Raw genomic sequence first — 14,242 nt, 5'->3', positions numbered from 1 at the left:
TTTCTAACTCAATATTGTTCTTAACTATATTGTATAACTATTTATAACCATGGGACTCCCACCTCTTCCAGAAAATAATATGGTTAAGAGGATGCTATACCCGCATGCGTTGTCTCCGTCTTACAAATGTACAATATAGCAAAAAACTGTTTTACGCGCTATAGAACCGCTTCTCGGTATTTATAGTAGAATATTACCAAAATTCCACAACGCATAGGGAACAACTTTATCTGTGTCGTAGCGTTTTTATTTTTTTTGATAGCATTACTAATAATTTTTAATAATTAAAACAAAAAAAATCCTAATGTTCTCAAACTGATATCTTTAATTTTATTTATGTTATCCAAATAATAAAAACTCTACGATACAGATAAAGTTGTTCCCTATGCGTTGTCGAATTTTGGTAATTCTACTATAAATACCGAGGGAGCGGTACTATAGCGCGTAAAACAGTTTTTTTGCTATATTGTACATTTGTAAGACGGAGACAACGCATGCGGGTATAGCGTCTTCTTAAGTGTGTGCTGAAAGGGGACTAAAACGTTCAAAAGTCGTTGAACTGTAAAGTACTCTGACGTTACGCTTATAATACTATTAGTGAGTGTTTAATATTGTATTAACATAATATAATAATATTATATTTGTGTATAAGTGCATAGCACTGCACGTAATTAACAGCAACGAGTGTATTATAAATTCTTAATACTCGGATGAATCAGTAGAAATGACTAAGCTAGGAACAAACGCGTCAATCATCACGGTATTTCCTCGGTAACTGGTATACCTACGTTATACAAGTTTCCTTCTTCCGACTGCTTTATTTATTGGATCGTAGGTACCTATAATGTTGCAATAATATAATTATAATCAAGACTGGGAATTCGATGCACTTTGCATTGTTTTCCGAATCTTGTTACGCGACGCTCGTTGTTTTATGTTATACCTACACGTTTTTCATGTATCTAAGAACAAGAAGATTTTGTTTTACATTTTTTAGAGCATTTTATGATTTTTGAAGTACTTAAATTCTACATTTGAATTTGAAATTTTATTTTAAGATTTTTAAATGCTTTTACATGATTTTTATATACATTTAAAAAACTATTACTATGTAGGTACAAATGAGTATGTGATCTAAACAAGTTATAATTTATGGAAATAATATTGTTTTTCCTTATTAAAGAAGTCTAAAACGATCAGTAGTCATACTCGATGAATTAGTAGAAATTACTAAGGACAGACGAATCTATCAACGCGGTATTCCCTCAGTATAACAGCCAACAGGTAATATATGACGTATAAAAATCAGGGACTGACACCGAACCTAAAAGAACCGGTTCTGGAACCGGAACCTTTCAAATATTAAGAACCGAAACCTTTATTTTAATAAATAAAGTACCGGAAACGAACTGGGGTTTTTTAATTAAATAGGTTCTTTTAGGCTCAAAAATACAATTATTTTATTTAAATGGTGTTTATATAATTGAATGGTATTTCTGTCATGTGTATAAACTGAATATGATCATATGAGTTTTCTAATATTCCGCATACAATTAATTAAACCCGCATTCCTGATAGGTATTTAAAATTATTATACTTTTCGGTACCTAAATTATATGGAACCGGTACCGAAATTATTTGGAACCTATACCTTTATTTTTAAAGTATTTTTATTATAACCGAACCGGAACAGTTATTTTATTTTTGGAGAACCAGAACCAGGAACCGGAACCGATACCGATAAATTCAAAAGGTTCCAGTCCCTGATACAAATTTTCTTCTTCCAACCACTCCACCTATATTGAATCGTTTATTAAAATATTGAATATAATTTGCATTGTTACCGCTACCGCGAATCCCCTTCTACATAGGTATTCAAATTTCAAACAGTGACGTCAGTATAGCACCTAGGCAGTCTATGCGTAGGTAGTCCTAGCTGATACATCTTCCGTATAAATAATTTAGTGTATATTATATACTGTGTGCTGAAAGGCAAATAAAATGTTTAAAAGATTTTGAACTGTGGGACGCAGACGGTACACTTATACTATTATTTTCAAATGTCTAATGTCTACTAACAGGGGCGGATTGGTGAATTTTTTCGGCCCGGGATTATATGGATCAAACTGGCCCTACAACGCAAATGTAAACCCCCTCCCCCCCAAATGGTCATAATTTTACTCAAATTTCAAAATTTGTTTAGTTTCACTCCTAAATTAGTAAAATATATAATAGGTACCTATAGTTAAGGTTATAACAGTTTTGGGTTAGTCAGATAAGGTGGTTGTTCAGACTGTCCTAACTTAAACTTAAAAGTTTAATCTTAATACATTTTAGATTCTGAATGGAGCGATGAATGTATTGATTTTACAATGATGTGTGTTTTTTTCAAATTTTTAATTCTTTTTTTATTTATTTTTTTTTTTGTGTCTGTCATCACCTTTTAGGACAGTAAAAGTGCTTGGATTTTTTCAACAGTAACTTTTCTGATAAAGTGAATCTAGTTGGTACTAAGGGGGTTCAAAAGTAAAAATTTCCCAGTAGTTTTCAAAAGCGACATGAAAAACAAAAGAAAAATTAGGGAAAAACTGGAATTTTTACGCAAAATCTGTTTTTGAGAAAATCGATTCTAGTTTTTGGTGCAACTCTAAAACAAATGACCGTAGGTACATGACATTTTAACTGAATGTTTACGGACATTTTCAGTTTTTTTTCCTATAAATATCAATAAAATTTTATTTGTTAGTTAAAAAAGCTTGAAAATTTAATAGAAGGCTCCTAGGTTATTGTTTCAAAGGCAGATGAAAAAAATTAAAAATCCTTAGACACAGTTTTTATTTATAAGCATTTAAAGTTCAAATCTTGACAAAATACGGAAAAATCACGAAAATTAGCAAATTATTTTGAGTTGAGAATTCATAAAATTTTCTTTTTAAATCTAAGATTTGAAAATATAATACAAGATTATCCATAGTTTGTCTACCTTTATCAAAAAAAAAAAAATGTCTACAAGAAAGTCAAATTAAATTTTAATGAGCGTTTGAAATTCATATTTTTACAACATTTGATATATTCACTCGATTTCTCATGTATCGGTTTTGTTATTTTATTGTCATTCAAAAACGAATAACTGTAGATACATGAAAATTTTACTAAATGCTTATATTTTCATTTTCTATACACCATAAAATGTTGACTCTTTTTGAGCTGTTAACGGAGATTGTCAGTTTTAAATTTTTCTTGTTTTATTTTTCTATAATTGTCAATAAAATTTTATTTGTTGGGTCAAAAAGCATGAAAATTAAATATAAGGCTCTTGATATATCGTTCTAATAGCAGTTAAAAAATATTAAAAATACATAGGCACATTGTTTTTTTTATAAGCATTTAAAGTTTGAATTTTGACAAAATTTATCAAATTTTAAATTTTTTATAATTACTTTGTAGTTAAAAATGTATAAAATGTTTAACTTTTATAGCTAAGGATTGAAAATTTAAAACAAGGCTCCACGTAAATAGCTTATATATAAATTACTTTATTCACAATAATAACATCATCAATAATACTTGGTAATATGTCTAATATCATAGGCTGACTGACTGTTTTCGCTCAGAATCATTTTTCTTATACAATGATAGCATATCATTGAATTCAAATTTAACACCATCCATTACAGTGACTCACTTGTAACCTACTGTACAGCAGAGCGACATCCACTTACCCACCTTTTTAAAATTTTTATTTAAATTTTTGTTTGTGTGTCCGTCATTACCTTTTAGGTCAGTAAAAATACTTAGATTTTCTTCAACAGTATCTTTTCTGATAGGAAAGTTAATCTAGTTAGTACTTTGGGAGGTCAAGAGTAAAAATTTCCCAGTAGGTAGTTTTCAAAATCATCGTGAAAAACAAAAGAAAAATTAAGGAAAAACGGGAATTTTTAATCAAAATCTATTTTTGAGAATATCGATTTCGGTTTTTGCTGCAACTCTAGAAAAAATTACTGTAGTTACATGAAATTTTGATTGAATGTTAAAATTAGCATTTTCCATACAGCATAACATTTTCCAAATATTTTGACTTATTTTGAGCTGTTTACGGACATTTTCAGTTTTTTTTTTTTAATAATATCAATAAAATTTTATTTGTTGGTTAAAAAAGCTTGAAAATTTAATAGAAGGCTCCTAGTATATTGCTTCAAAGGCAGATGAAAAAAATTAAAAATCCATAGTTGCAATTTTTTTTATAAGCACTTAAAGTTCAATTATTGACAAAATACGTAAAAATGACCTAAAAATTTTGAGTTAGAAATTCATAAAAATTTTTTTTTTAAATCAAAGATTTGAAAATGTAATACAAGATTATCCATAAGTTTGTCTATCTTTATCAAAAAAAAATTGTTTACAAGAAAGTCAAATTAAAATTTTACGAGCGTTTGAAATTCATATTTTTACAACATTTGATATTCACTCGATTTCTTATGATGTAACGATGTTCTTATTTTCTTGTAATTAAAAAACGAATGACTGTATATACTAGAAAATTTCACTGAATGTTTTTTATATTTAAATATAATATCATGATTTAATAATATATTATTATATATTATTTAATAATACCATATTGATTATATTGATTATATATATATATATATATGCATTAAGCTGCACGCAATTTCTGCAATTTAACTGCAACGAGTACATTATAAATTCTTAATACTCGGATGAATCAGTAGAAATGACTAACGAACAAACGCATCTATCATCACGGTTTTTCCTCACTAACAATACCAGGTAGGTACTAGGTATACAAATTTCCATCTTTCAACTCATTGGATCGTACTTATATAGGTATGTTGTATAGAGAGGATAATATGACAGAAAGACCTGACAAATGAAATAATAACATTTGTTCTAATGAATATTTTTAACTTTTTTTTTATATATAACTTATTGTCTTGAGCGTTACACATTTAATATAACATTTTTTATTTTTTAACAATGGAAAAAAAATTTTAATCTGATTTAAATTTGAATATAGCCAACTAGTTAATCTTGTTTTTAGAAAAATTTGGACTGTAAAATCATTCATCTAAGTCAAGTGGTTTAGTTTTTATGGTTTTTTAGAATATCAAATTATTTTGAACTAGGCGTAAGACTCGTTCATTTGAAAAGCAATTACTTTTAAAAACAATATCTTTATTTCAATACACCTACTTCAAAATTCTCATAAAATGTTTAAAAAAAACTTATACTTTTTGAATTAAAAATAATAAGATTTAAAAAAAATAAACTACATGACTTAAATAAAATGATTTTACAATGAACATCTTTTTAAAAACCAGATTTACAAATTGGCTATTTTAAATTTTTCAAAAAAAAATCATATCAGATTGAACATTTTTGATTTCAGTATTAAAAAATATTACACTATACGTGTAACACCAGCGTCTGTAAATTATATAAAAATTTTTAAAAATATTGACCAGAACAAAAGTTATTTCATTTGTCAGGTCTTCCTTGCAATTTGCAATAATATATTATGCGCGTCTGTTATACGTACCGCGAAAAACCCTCCACATAGGTAGCCAGGTGTAGGTATATATTTTAAGCAGCGACGTCGGTAGTACCTATAAGATCGATAACCGTAATCGTCCTGATAATGTTAGTGTATAGTAATGTTTACCCAACTACTCGTACCATGGGCATATAATAATTAATAATTGCGGATGCCGATAAATATCATTAAAAATTAAAATAATAATTTATTCAACGGGGTCAATGACCTATACGCGAATAGCGTGGTGCCTAATTAATATAATATAGTGGAAGAGAAAGAGTATAAGGTACTTAATCGGCGTACGTGTTAGACGTAATTTTTTGAATGGATAATTGACTTGAGAAAATTTTGAGCAGAGTACATTGTACTCTGACGGGTCGGTCGTTGGAAAAGTCTATTAATATTTTTTAGTAGGTACTCACTTACTCACTTTTTTCATTAACGCAATACCTTTTTTGAAGCACGAAATTTCTCATTATCGTGCCCACTGTTAAATATCGCAAAATATACCGCTGAAATGACTAGACGATTCTCGGTCAAATATTTGATTGTGATGTCTTATACCCCATAAAGTAAAAACCTAGTACCTATTTAATATCCTAAGTAATATCTCAGGACATGTGCAATGTATACGGTCAAGACTTATAGTTTCAATTATATTTATAATATTCGTACCTACGTAGGTAGTTATTTTTAAAATTTGTATTCAACAGGTAACATAAAGATAAATGTTGTACTACATGCAGTGACATTTCGATACATCTCTCGAGTACCCAAAAATCGTATTAGTATTCTTAGGTGTAGTTAGGTACCATAATAGGTACTTACCTTATGACTTGTACAGTTGTACACATTAATACGTGTTTGTACGTATGTAGTATGTACCCAATGAATCACGGACGTCAAAAAACTGAGTCCATGGACGTTTGGTCCCCGCCAATTACTAAGGTAGGACGTTTGGTCCCTTGGTATTTTAAACCATCATTAAAATTTAAATAATATTAGTAAATTAAATAAAAATATAATACATTTTCACTAGAAATACAATATTATAATACAATACAATTACAAATATTATATAGGTACCTACTACCTACTTATATTTTATATTTTTATAAAAAATAATAAGTGATTTAATGTAAATAATTTAGATATAGTATTGACCATGGGCTTACTTACGGGGGCGGAGGACACGGTCTAGGACATTTCGGCGTGGCCAATTCGGCGTGGCCATTTCGACGTGGCTGTTTCGGCGTAGGGTCGTTTCGGCGTAAGGCCATTACAGAATTAGGTATAAAATATAAATAAATAAATAATTTTTATATAAAAAACTGTGTATAAAAATTAGAATTGCTATTAAAATTATGAATAAAAATATTCCGGTCACTCAGAAATTAGGTGTAAAATATAAATAAATAAATAATTGTTGTATAAAAAACTGTATACAAAAATTAGTATTAAAATAAGAATTGCTATTAAAATTATGAATAAAAATATTCAGGTCATCATACTTAAATTATGTGCTATTCCTCTTAAAAAACTCATAATATTACGATTATCATAATCACTGACTAATTTTAAAATACGTTTATCGACGTCGATGTATTTTTTTTTCTTTTTTGGTGGACTTTTGCCTGTTTCTAATTGGCAATATCGGCCACTTTGTATTCTCCTTAAACATGATATAAATGCCCATAGTGTCGGGTGGTCAACTGCCATTTGTAGATTAAGCCGACGATTTGCCGCTTCTGCATGATTATTTGTTCGATCTTCTTTATTAAGTACTCGATCATGAACGTTCCAGATTATAGGGGGGAAAATTGGGATTCGACGACGATTTCTTACAACTGTACCAATTTAGTTTTCTTCAAACCATTCTAAGAGAGGAAATATTTCTTCAGGCAGTTCGTCGTATAAAATAAAATAAGTTTACACTATTGTAAATGTCGTCAATTTTAACAAAAGCTAAAGCCAAAATCATCTTAATATAAATTGAAAATTCTGCATTATTTTTATACTTCGAAAATAATTCCAGGTCATTCATTTTAAGTCTAAAATTTTTTGTCAATTGAAATAAACATCCGTGAATTTGAACTTTAGGGAAAATGTTTTTAATTGCTTTGATCGCAGCCTGCTCAAAATCGAAAGCAATTGATTTTGGTTTTAACCCGGGTTTTAATTCAATTAGTATTTTAAATAGCCGTTCATACGTTTGATTTTTTTTTATCGGGTAAAAGAGCATAAATAAGAGGATGAACGCCATCGAGGTATTTACTTAATATTACGTATACTTGCGAAAATAAATGAGGTGCTACTTTAAAAGTGCCATCGACATACCAATTGGAAGACTCTGATAAAATATTTAAATTTTGAGGGCGACAAAAAATTAAAATTCTATCGACTCCAGGTCCACTATCGTGTAATAAAAATTGTTCAGTTACACCTTCAGATGGCGAATACGACGGTAATTCACTGATATTATTAATGAAATTAAATCTTTTGGAGCATCGAGTGCAGCTTGAATTTCACGTGTGCGTCTTATCTGTTTTTTTAAAGCTCCATCGGCCGTCAACGCTCCCTAATTAATTTAAAATTAATTCTCAATTAAAGTTATTAAGATTTTGATATTTACCTTTCCTGCTTGTGATAATCCACTCGTACATTCATTGATGATATTTGATGTAGGCTCCATTGTCTCACGTGCTCGTTTTTTCATCTTAGTGATTGCAGAATAATTAGCTTCAATCATAGCCGCTTCTGAGTCATGGGTCGAATGTTCATTTATTTGTTTTAAGACCTAATAAATAAAACCATAATACATGTATTTAATACCTACTGATAGTTAAAATAATGAAATAAATTACCTCCGAAGTTTTAACTGTTGTATGAATTCTCGCCTTACACGAATCTTTGTAACGACATCGCCAAAACTTTTTTAATTTATTTGCACTAAATGCATCAAAAATATACATGTACAAATATTTCACGTCCACGAAAAGTTTCAATTGCTTGTGCCATGGTGACTACTAACTACTGACTACTTGATGATCTACTCAATGATCGTCTATCGATACAGCGTATAGGTTAACTATACCTAAACCTATATCTTTATTAACTTAGACCGTAATATAAATTATGTTGTATGACAGTATAATCCCATAGTATATATATATATATATATACATATATAATTATTATTATATACAGTTCATACGGCATACCTCCATCCAACCGACGAAAGTGAGATAAAAACTGATAAATTATATCGGTACAATATAATCAATGCTAACATTATATTATCTAAACGCGATTAAAATCATTTTATGAAAAAATGACCACGCCGAAATAAACCCACGCCGAAACGGTCGTACGCCGAAAGGTCCGGATTCGCGGAGAAAATGGGGTTTAACAACTCCCCACCCCACCATTGGCTGTTTATTAACGCGCCAATAGACACACTACATAATTTCCAATAAATTATCCCCCCTCCCCCCGAATGAAAATTCACGAAAACGCCACTGATGGTATTGGTATTTTAAGTTTAAAATAAATAGTGACTGGATTGAAATATTAAAACATAAATAATTATGTAAATATATTGGTACTGTAAATGCATTATATTTTTATACAGTTTACTTATAATTATAATTTAAATTTGAATTATGCAAATTGTATTGTAATGAATATAAAATAATATGTAGGCAAAAGAAATTTCAATTTTTATTAGTTTTTTTAAAAAAAATATTGTCTATGAAAAATTTTACTATCTAGTCGATTTTTTTCAAAAATTTTCAAGAAGGTCAATTTTTCACACCGTCCAGAAACTTGAAAAATTAATACAAGGTCTCATACGTTTAAATTAAAATTATTTTAAGATATTAAAAATACATATTACATTGGTGCAAATAGGAGGGCTTTAGGAATAGGGGCTGAGCCCCCCAAACATTTTGTAAATTTTGTTTAAGCTTATTCAGTATTATTATATTAGAGATTCAGCCCCCCCCCCCCAGAAAAAAAAAAATTTTGAACGCTATCCTACGATATGTACGGTTTTTTGGTGAGCAATAAATTGATGTCAACATTTTTACAAAATTTGTCAAATTCACGTAGATACGTAAAATTACATTTTAGTTAAAAATGTATAAAATATTCAATTTTTATAGCTAAGGCTTGAAAAATTAATCCAAGGTTTCAATTACAACGACGAAAATTTTTTTGTTTTGTCATTAGCATACCTCTACTATTTATTTACTTACCACTTACCATACAGGTACTCATATTCGTTATATTTATTATATTTTATAAGTGATTATATTATCATTAGACATGAATCGACAGTCAAATTAATAAAAACGTTTTATGGTTTTGTGTATCATTATTACCTATGTGGCTATGTCTATAATCCTAGGTGCCTAAATATTCAATATAATATACAGGTAGATAATTTTACTATTGTATTATACTATACATTTTACATAATATTAGGTGCAATGATTGTTTTTTATAATTTTGTATATTTTAACGAGTAAAAATAATATCCTCACTTGGATTTAATTATTAAAACATTAACGCAACTGTTTTAACCATTATTTTCAATACTAATCAACAGCACTGCATCGTTTATCAACCTGCGTTACGCTAAGAAAACCTCGCTTTACAAAAAAAAGTGGAATTTATCATAACTTACATTAAATATTAGGTACCTATATGGTTTATTTGGTATTAATAATAAAGGAATAATACTTGTACATATATTTTATTTTATTTTTGTGCATTAAATGCTTATATTATCATCGTTATGTAATTATTCCTAATAAAATAAAATTCGATACAATATTATGTAAAATAACGTATACGTTTTTGATAAGAAACGTCATTTGCAGGTCATGTGCTACATGAAAATGTTCAAACTGTGCAGTAAACGGTACGTGGATAATGGATATAAAAAGGTTGATGACCGCTGATATAGCAGAATAAGGCAGATACGAAAATTTAAATTTTATTCGCCAGCATGAATAAAGATGCTCATTGTAAATGAATGCTCAATAAAGTGTAAAACCAAACAATATTTTCATTTTTGGTCAAAAAAAAATACAACTTGGCGCGTTAGATGTTCAAGTGAGTTGGCATTTTGCTTTTCTATACACACATATAGGTACGGCAACGACCAATGATACCACAGATGTACCCTCTGGACGTTATATAGGCATTAGGCACCTTACTCATTATCTACTGGATGGCAATCTAGTAATCTACTCAAAGGTCGATGAATTCAAAAAGATTTCGAAAAAAATATTATGAACAAAAACGATATTATTTTATCCTTTAGGCGTATCTATAATATTATGCATTTCGTGTGCATTTTTTTAAAACCATCATTTTATTGTTTTTAGCGGCAAAATAAAAGGACGTGTCTCGAAGGTCCGCGTGTCATATACGCGACTTGTGCGTTCATATTTAAAAACGATAATTGTAATCATATAATTTTTATGCGGAGGCATTATTGATACCTATGGAAGAAATCCGCCTTGCTGCCTACAATGATATAATATATATAAGGACGCTGATCATTTGTACTCAATTTTTAAGGTCAGACTCATCAGTCATCACTTATCCAGTCATCTAATATTGTTATAAGTTTTCGTCTTATTGTTTATAAGAAATAAATAACGTTTTAAAACAATAATTTTTTTTTTGTCATTTAAAATAAAAAAAATAAAATGATTAGTTAAAGCGTGAAATAAATAAATAATTATCAATCATTATCTAACTATAGAATCTAACTATAGGAAAAATTAACTGAACAACAAAAATCATAAAAGAGATATTACGTTTATCATCATTTTAATAAGCTGATACATTATTTCTAATTATTTTATTCCAATAAATAATAAGTTAATATCGCGAGTTATGATAACTTAACAATATGATGCAAATAACATATACTTATAGTACTTATAAAGCTACTTACCTATTACAATGATATTCAGCATCAGCATATTGTTAATGTTTGATTCACGACAATATTTTATTTTTATTTCGATACAGTTTCCTCATAAACTTAAACAGATGTACCAGTACACATATTATGTAGGTGTGCCATTTAAAGTTCAGCACGTACATTTTAGGTTGCAAGTGTTTTTTTTCGGTAATTTGCTGAATGTGCAAAACGATCATCATAATACTTGCACGACGTATACCCAAAAAACAAAACTACTCACAGAAAACACGTTAAAAAATATCAATTACCGCCATTCTATTTTTACCTCATTGCTCATTGAATGTATCGGCGTACAGAAGTCTGAAACCCATTTTTAGCTGGCCAAAAATGCTATTCCTATAAAAACTAAAAAATGCTACATTTTAGTGTTTATTTATTTTTGAAAGTAAATTAAAAAATGAGGTCAATCATTTGATTATTGAATATTATAGAACTGTTTGATTAGAAAAATATTGATTTTTATCGATTACTTCCAACTTTTACGCTATAAATATTAATTAACTTTTTCTCTCTAAATAATTTAATTAAAGTTTAAATTTTTATAATTCACACTTATTATTTTGTTCTTAATACCGTCAGAAAATAATAATAATTTTTTTTAATCAAGAGTAATACGAAATTGAACACGAAAAACACAAGATTTCCATTGTTTATTGGTTATTTAAGAACATAACTAAAAATTACGCAGTTTTACGTAGTATTAAATGCACACATGTTATAATACAAGTTGTCATCAATAAAAAAAAAAATTTGCCCCAAAATTGTTTTTGTAATTTACACAAATTTTTTAGCATCAAATAGTTTAAGCAGACAAATCAATTTCTGATAATGATTGATTTAAATCAATATTATACTACCATCATTGGTATTTGATTCTGGAATTATTAATAATTTCTTAACGTCCTTTGAAAATTCCTGTACATATTTTTCGGAACATTTCGCGAGGACTATATATATAAATGGATCGGACGTAAATATTAAAGTATGCATCAAATCTTCATTTAAATTGTATTCAATCTAGAATTTTTTTCTCACTTGACGCACTTCTTTGTCTAGAAAGTTTATTTTTTGCGGCGCATAAAATTTCTTGTAAAGTCATAACGAGAAACTAAATAATGACTGCATTTTCCGTCTTTGGGTTCGTTTATATCCCGATATCAAGTTATTAATTTGTGGGCTACCTGAAGATAATGCATTTTTTTTTTTAATATGTGTTAACGTCATCCTGTAGACCATTTTCGAGATGAAAAAAAGTGTAATTAATGGGCGCTAGCATACTATAATTTTCTGTATTACACGTGTAATTGCTATTTGCACCATTAGTCATAGATCATACTTGCTATGTAAGTACCGTTTGTAACTTGGCGGCTGGCGTATGCCCAAAGGCACTGGACCAATTTGAGTAGATAACCGTGAACCACATGTTGGCATGTATAGGTACTTTTTGTTTATATAAATATTACCTATTTGATTTATGTGTTCTATTGAATAGGTATAGGTACGTATTTCAGTGTTTCTCAAAAAGTATACTTCTAATTTTTAGCGTATTTATGATTTTATTTGAGAAAAAATTCTTCTTTACGAAGTTTAACAATATGAATTTTATTATGAATTATCATTTACTAATTATTATAATACTGTATATTATTTCGTACTTATTACCAAAAATAGCGATAAACAATTAAAAAATGCACGAAATAATTACAGTAAAACCTCTTTATAACGGTCACCCTATAAGACGGAAATCTCCCTAGAATAGAAAATAACAACGTTCCCGAATAACCTATGTACCGTATATCTTAGTTTCCCCATAACGAAAAACTCTTTATAACTGAAAAATGTGTTGGTCCCAAACGTGAAGCGATTCTGTTAACTTATAGAGAGGTATTACTGTATTACGTAAACAAACGCTAGTATTTCAGCCGGCGACATTGTTCCGATGACGTCAGATAAGCACTGTCTAACGTCGCCTCTGAGTTTGTACTAGACGTGTAAGCACGGACGACTGTTAAATAAGTTGAATTGCGCATGCGCAGTGATCATCGTGAGGCTCGATTTTCATCTAAGTTTACTTAAAATAAATGCGGTATACTGGTAATTGTTATTGTTATTGTTACAGCCAGGACAGCCCTAATTAAACCGTTTTATTGTTGTATTGTTGTAATATTATTAATATTAATATAATATATTTCACTATTTCAGACTTCAGAGGATGTAAGCGCACTATTTGTTTTCTCTCTTTAGCATACACGCAACATAGACAAAACGCATTAACGCAGAATCATTTTCTCTATGTTTTTATGTAATCTTAGAGTAAAATCACCCATTACAAAAAAGATAGGGAATAATATTTTTGAGGGAAGGACATATCGATTTTATATTTTATTGTTATTTGACTTTCAAAATAAACAAAAAAATATTGAACATTTAAATTATGTTTAAATTGTTTTGAGACAATATTTAGACAAATCGATATGTCATTTCATCAATGACGTGATTTTACTCTAAGATTACTTAAAAACATAGAAAAAATGATTCTGTGTAAATGCGTTTTGTCTATGTTGGGCATGAGTCAGAGAGAGAAAACAAATAGTGCGCTGACATACCTTTCAGATCTTTTTGAGATCCTCTTCAGTCTTGTTCGAATCGTCGATTGTGTAGTTGTGTTGGTTCGTTTAAATTTG

The 14,242-nt window shown here is 28.9% G+C and overlaps 1 pseudogene; it reads right to left on the bottom strand.

Annotated features, from left to right (window-relative positions):
* Positions 1 to 7,761: 7,761 nt before the first annotated feature.
* Positions 7,762 to 8,284, bottom strand: LOC132937946 (uncharacterized; annotated as a pseudogene).
* Positions 8,285 to 14,242: the final 5,958 nt, after the last annotated feature.

This window comes from Metopolophium dirhodum, chromosome 2 (assembly GCF_019925205.1).
Source record: "Metopolophium dirhodum isolate CAU chromosome 2, ASM1992520v1, whole genome shotgun sequence".
NCBI classification, from domain to species: Eukaryota; Metazoa; Arthropoda; class Insecta; order Hemiptera; family Aphididae; genus Metopolophium; species Metopolophium dirhodum.
The sequence above is the reverse complement of the archived record's forward strand: the minus strand, read 5'-3'. Positions and strand labels throughout refer to the sequence as shown.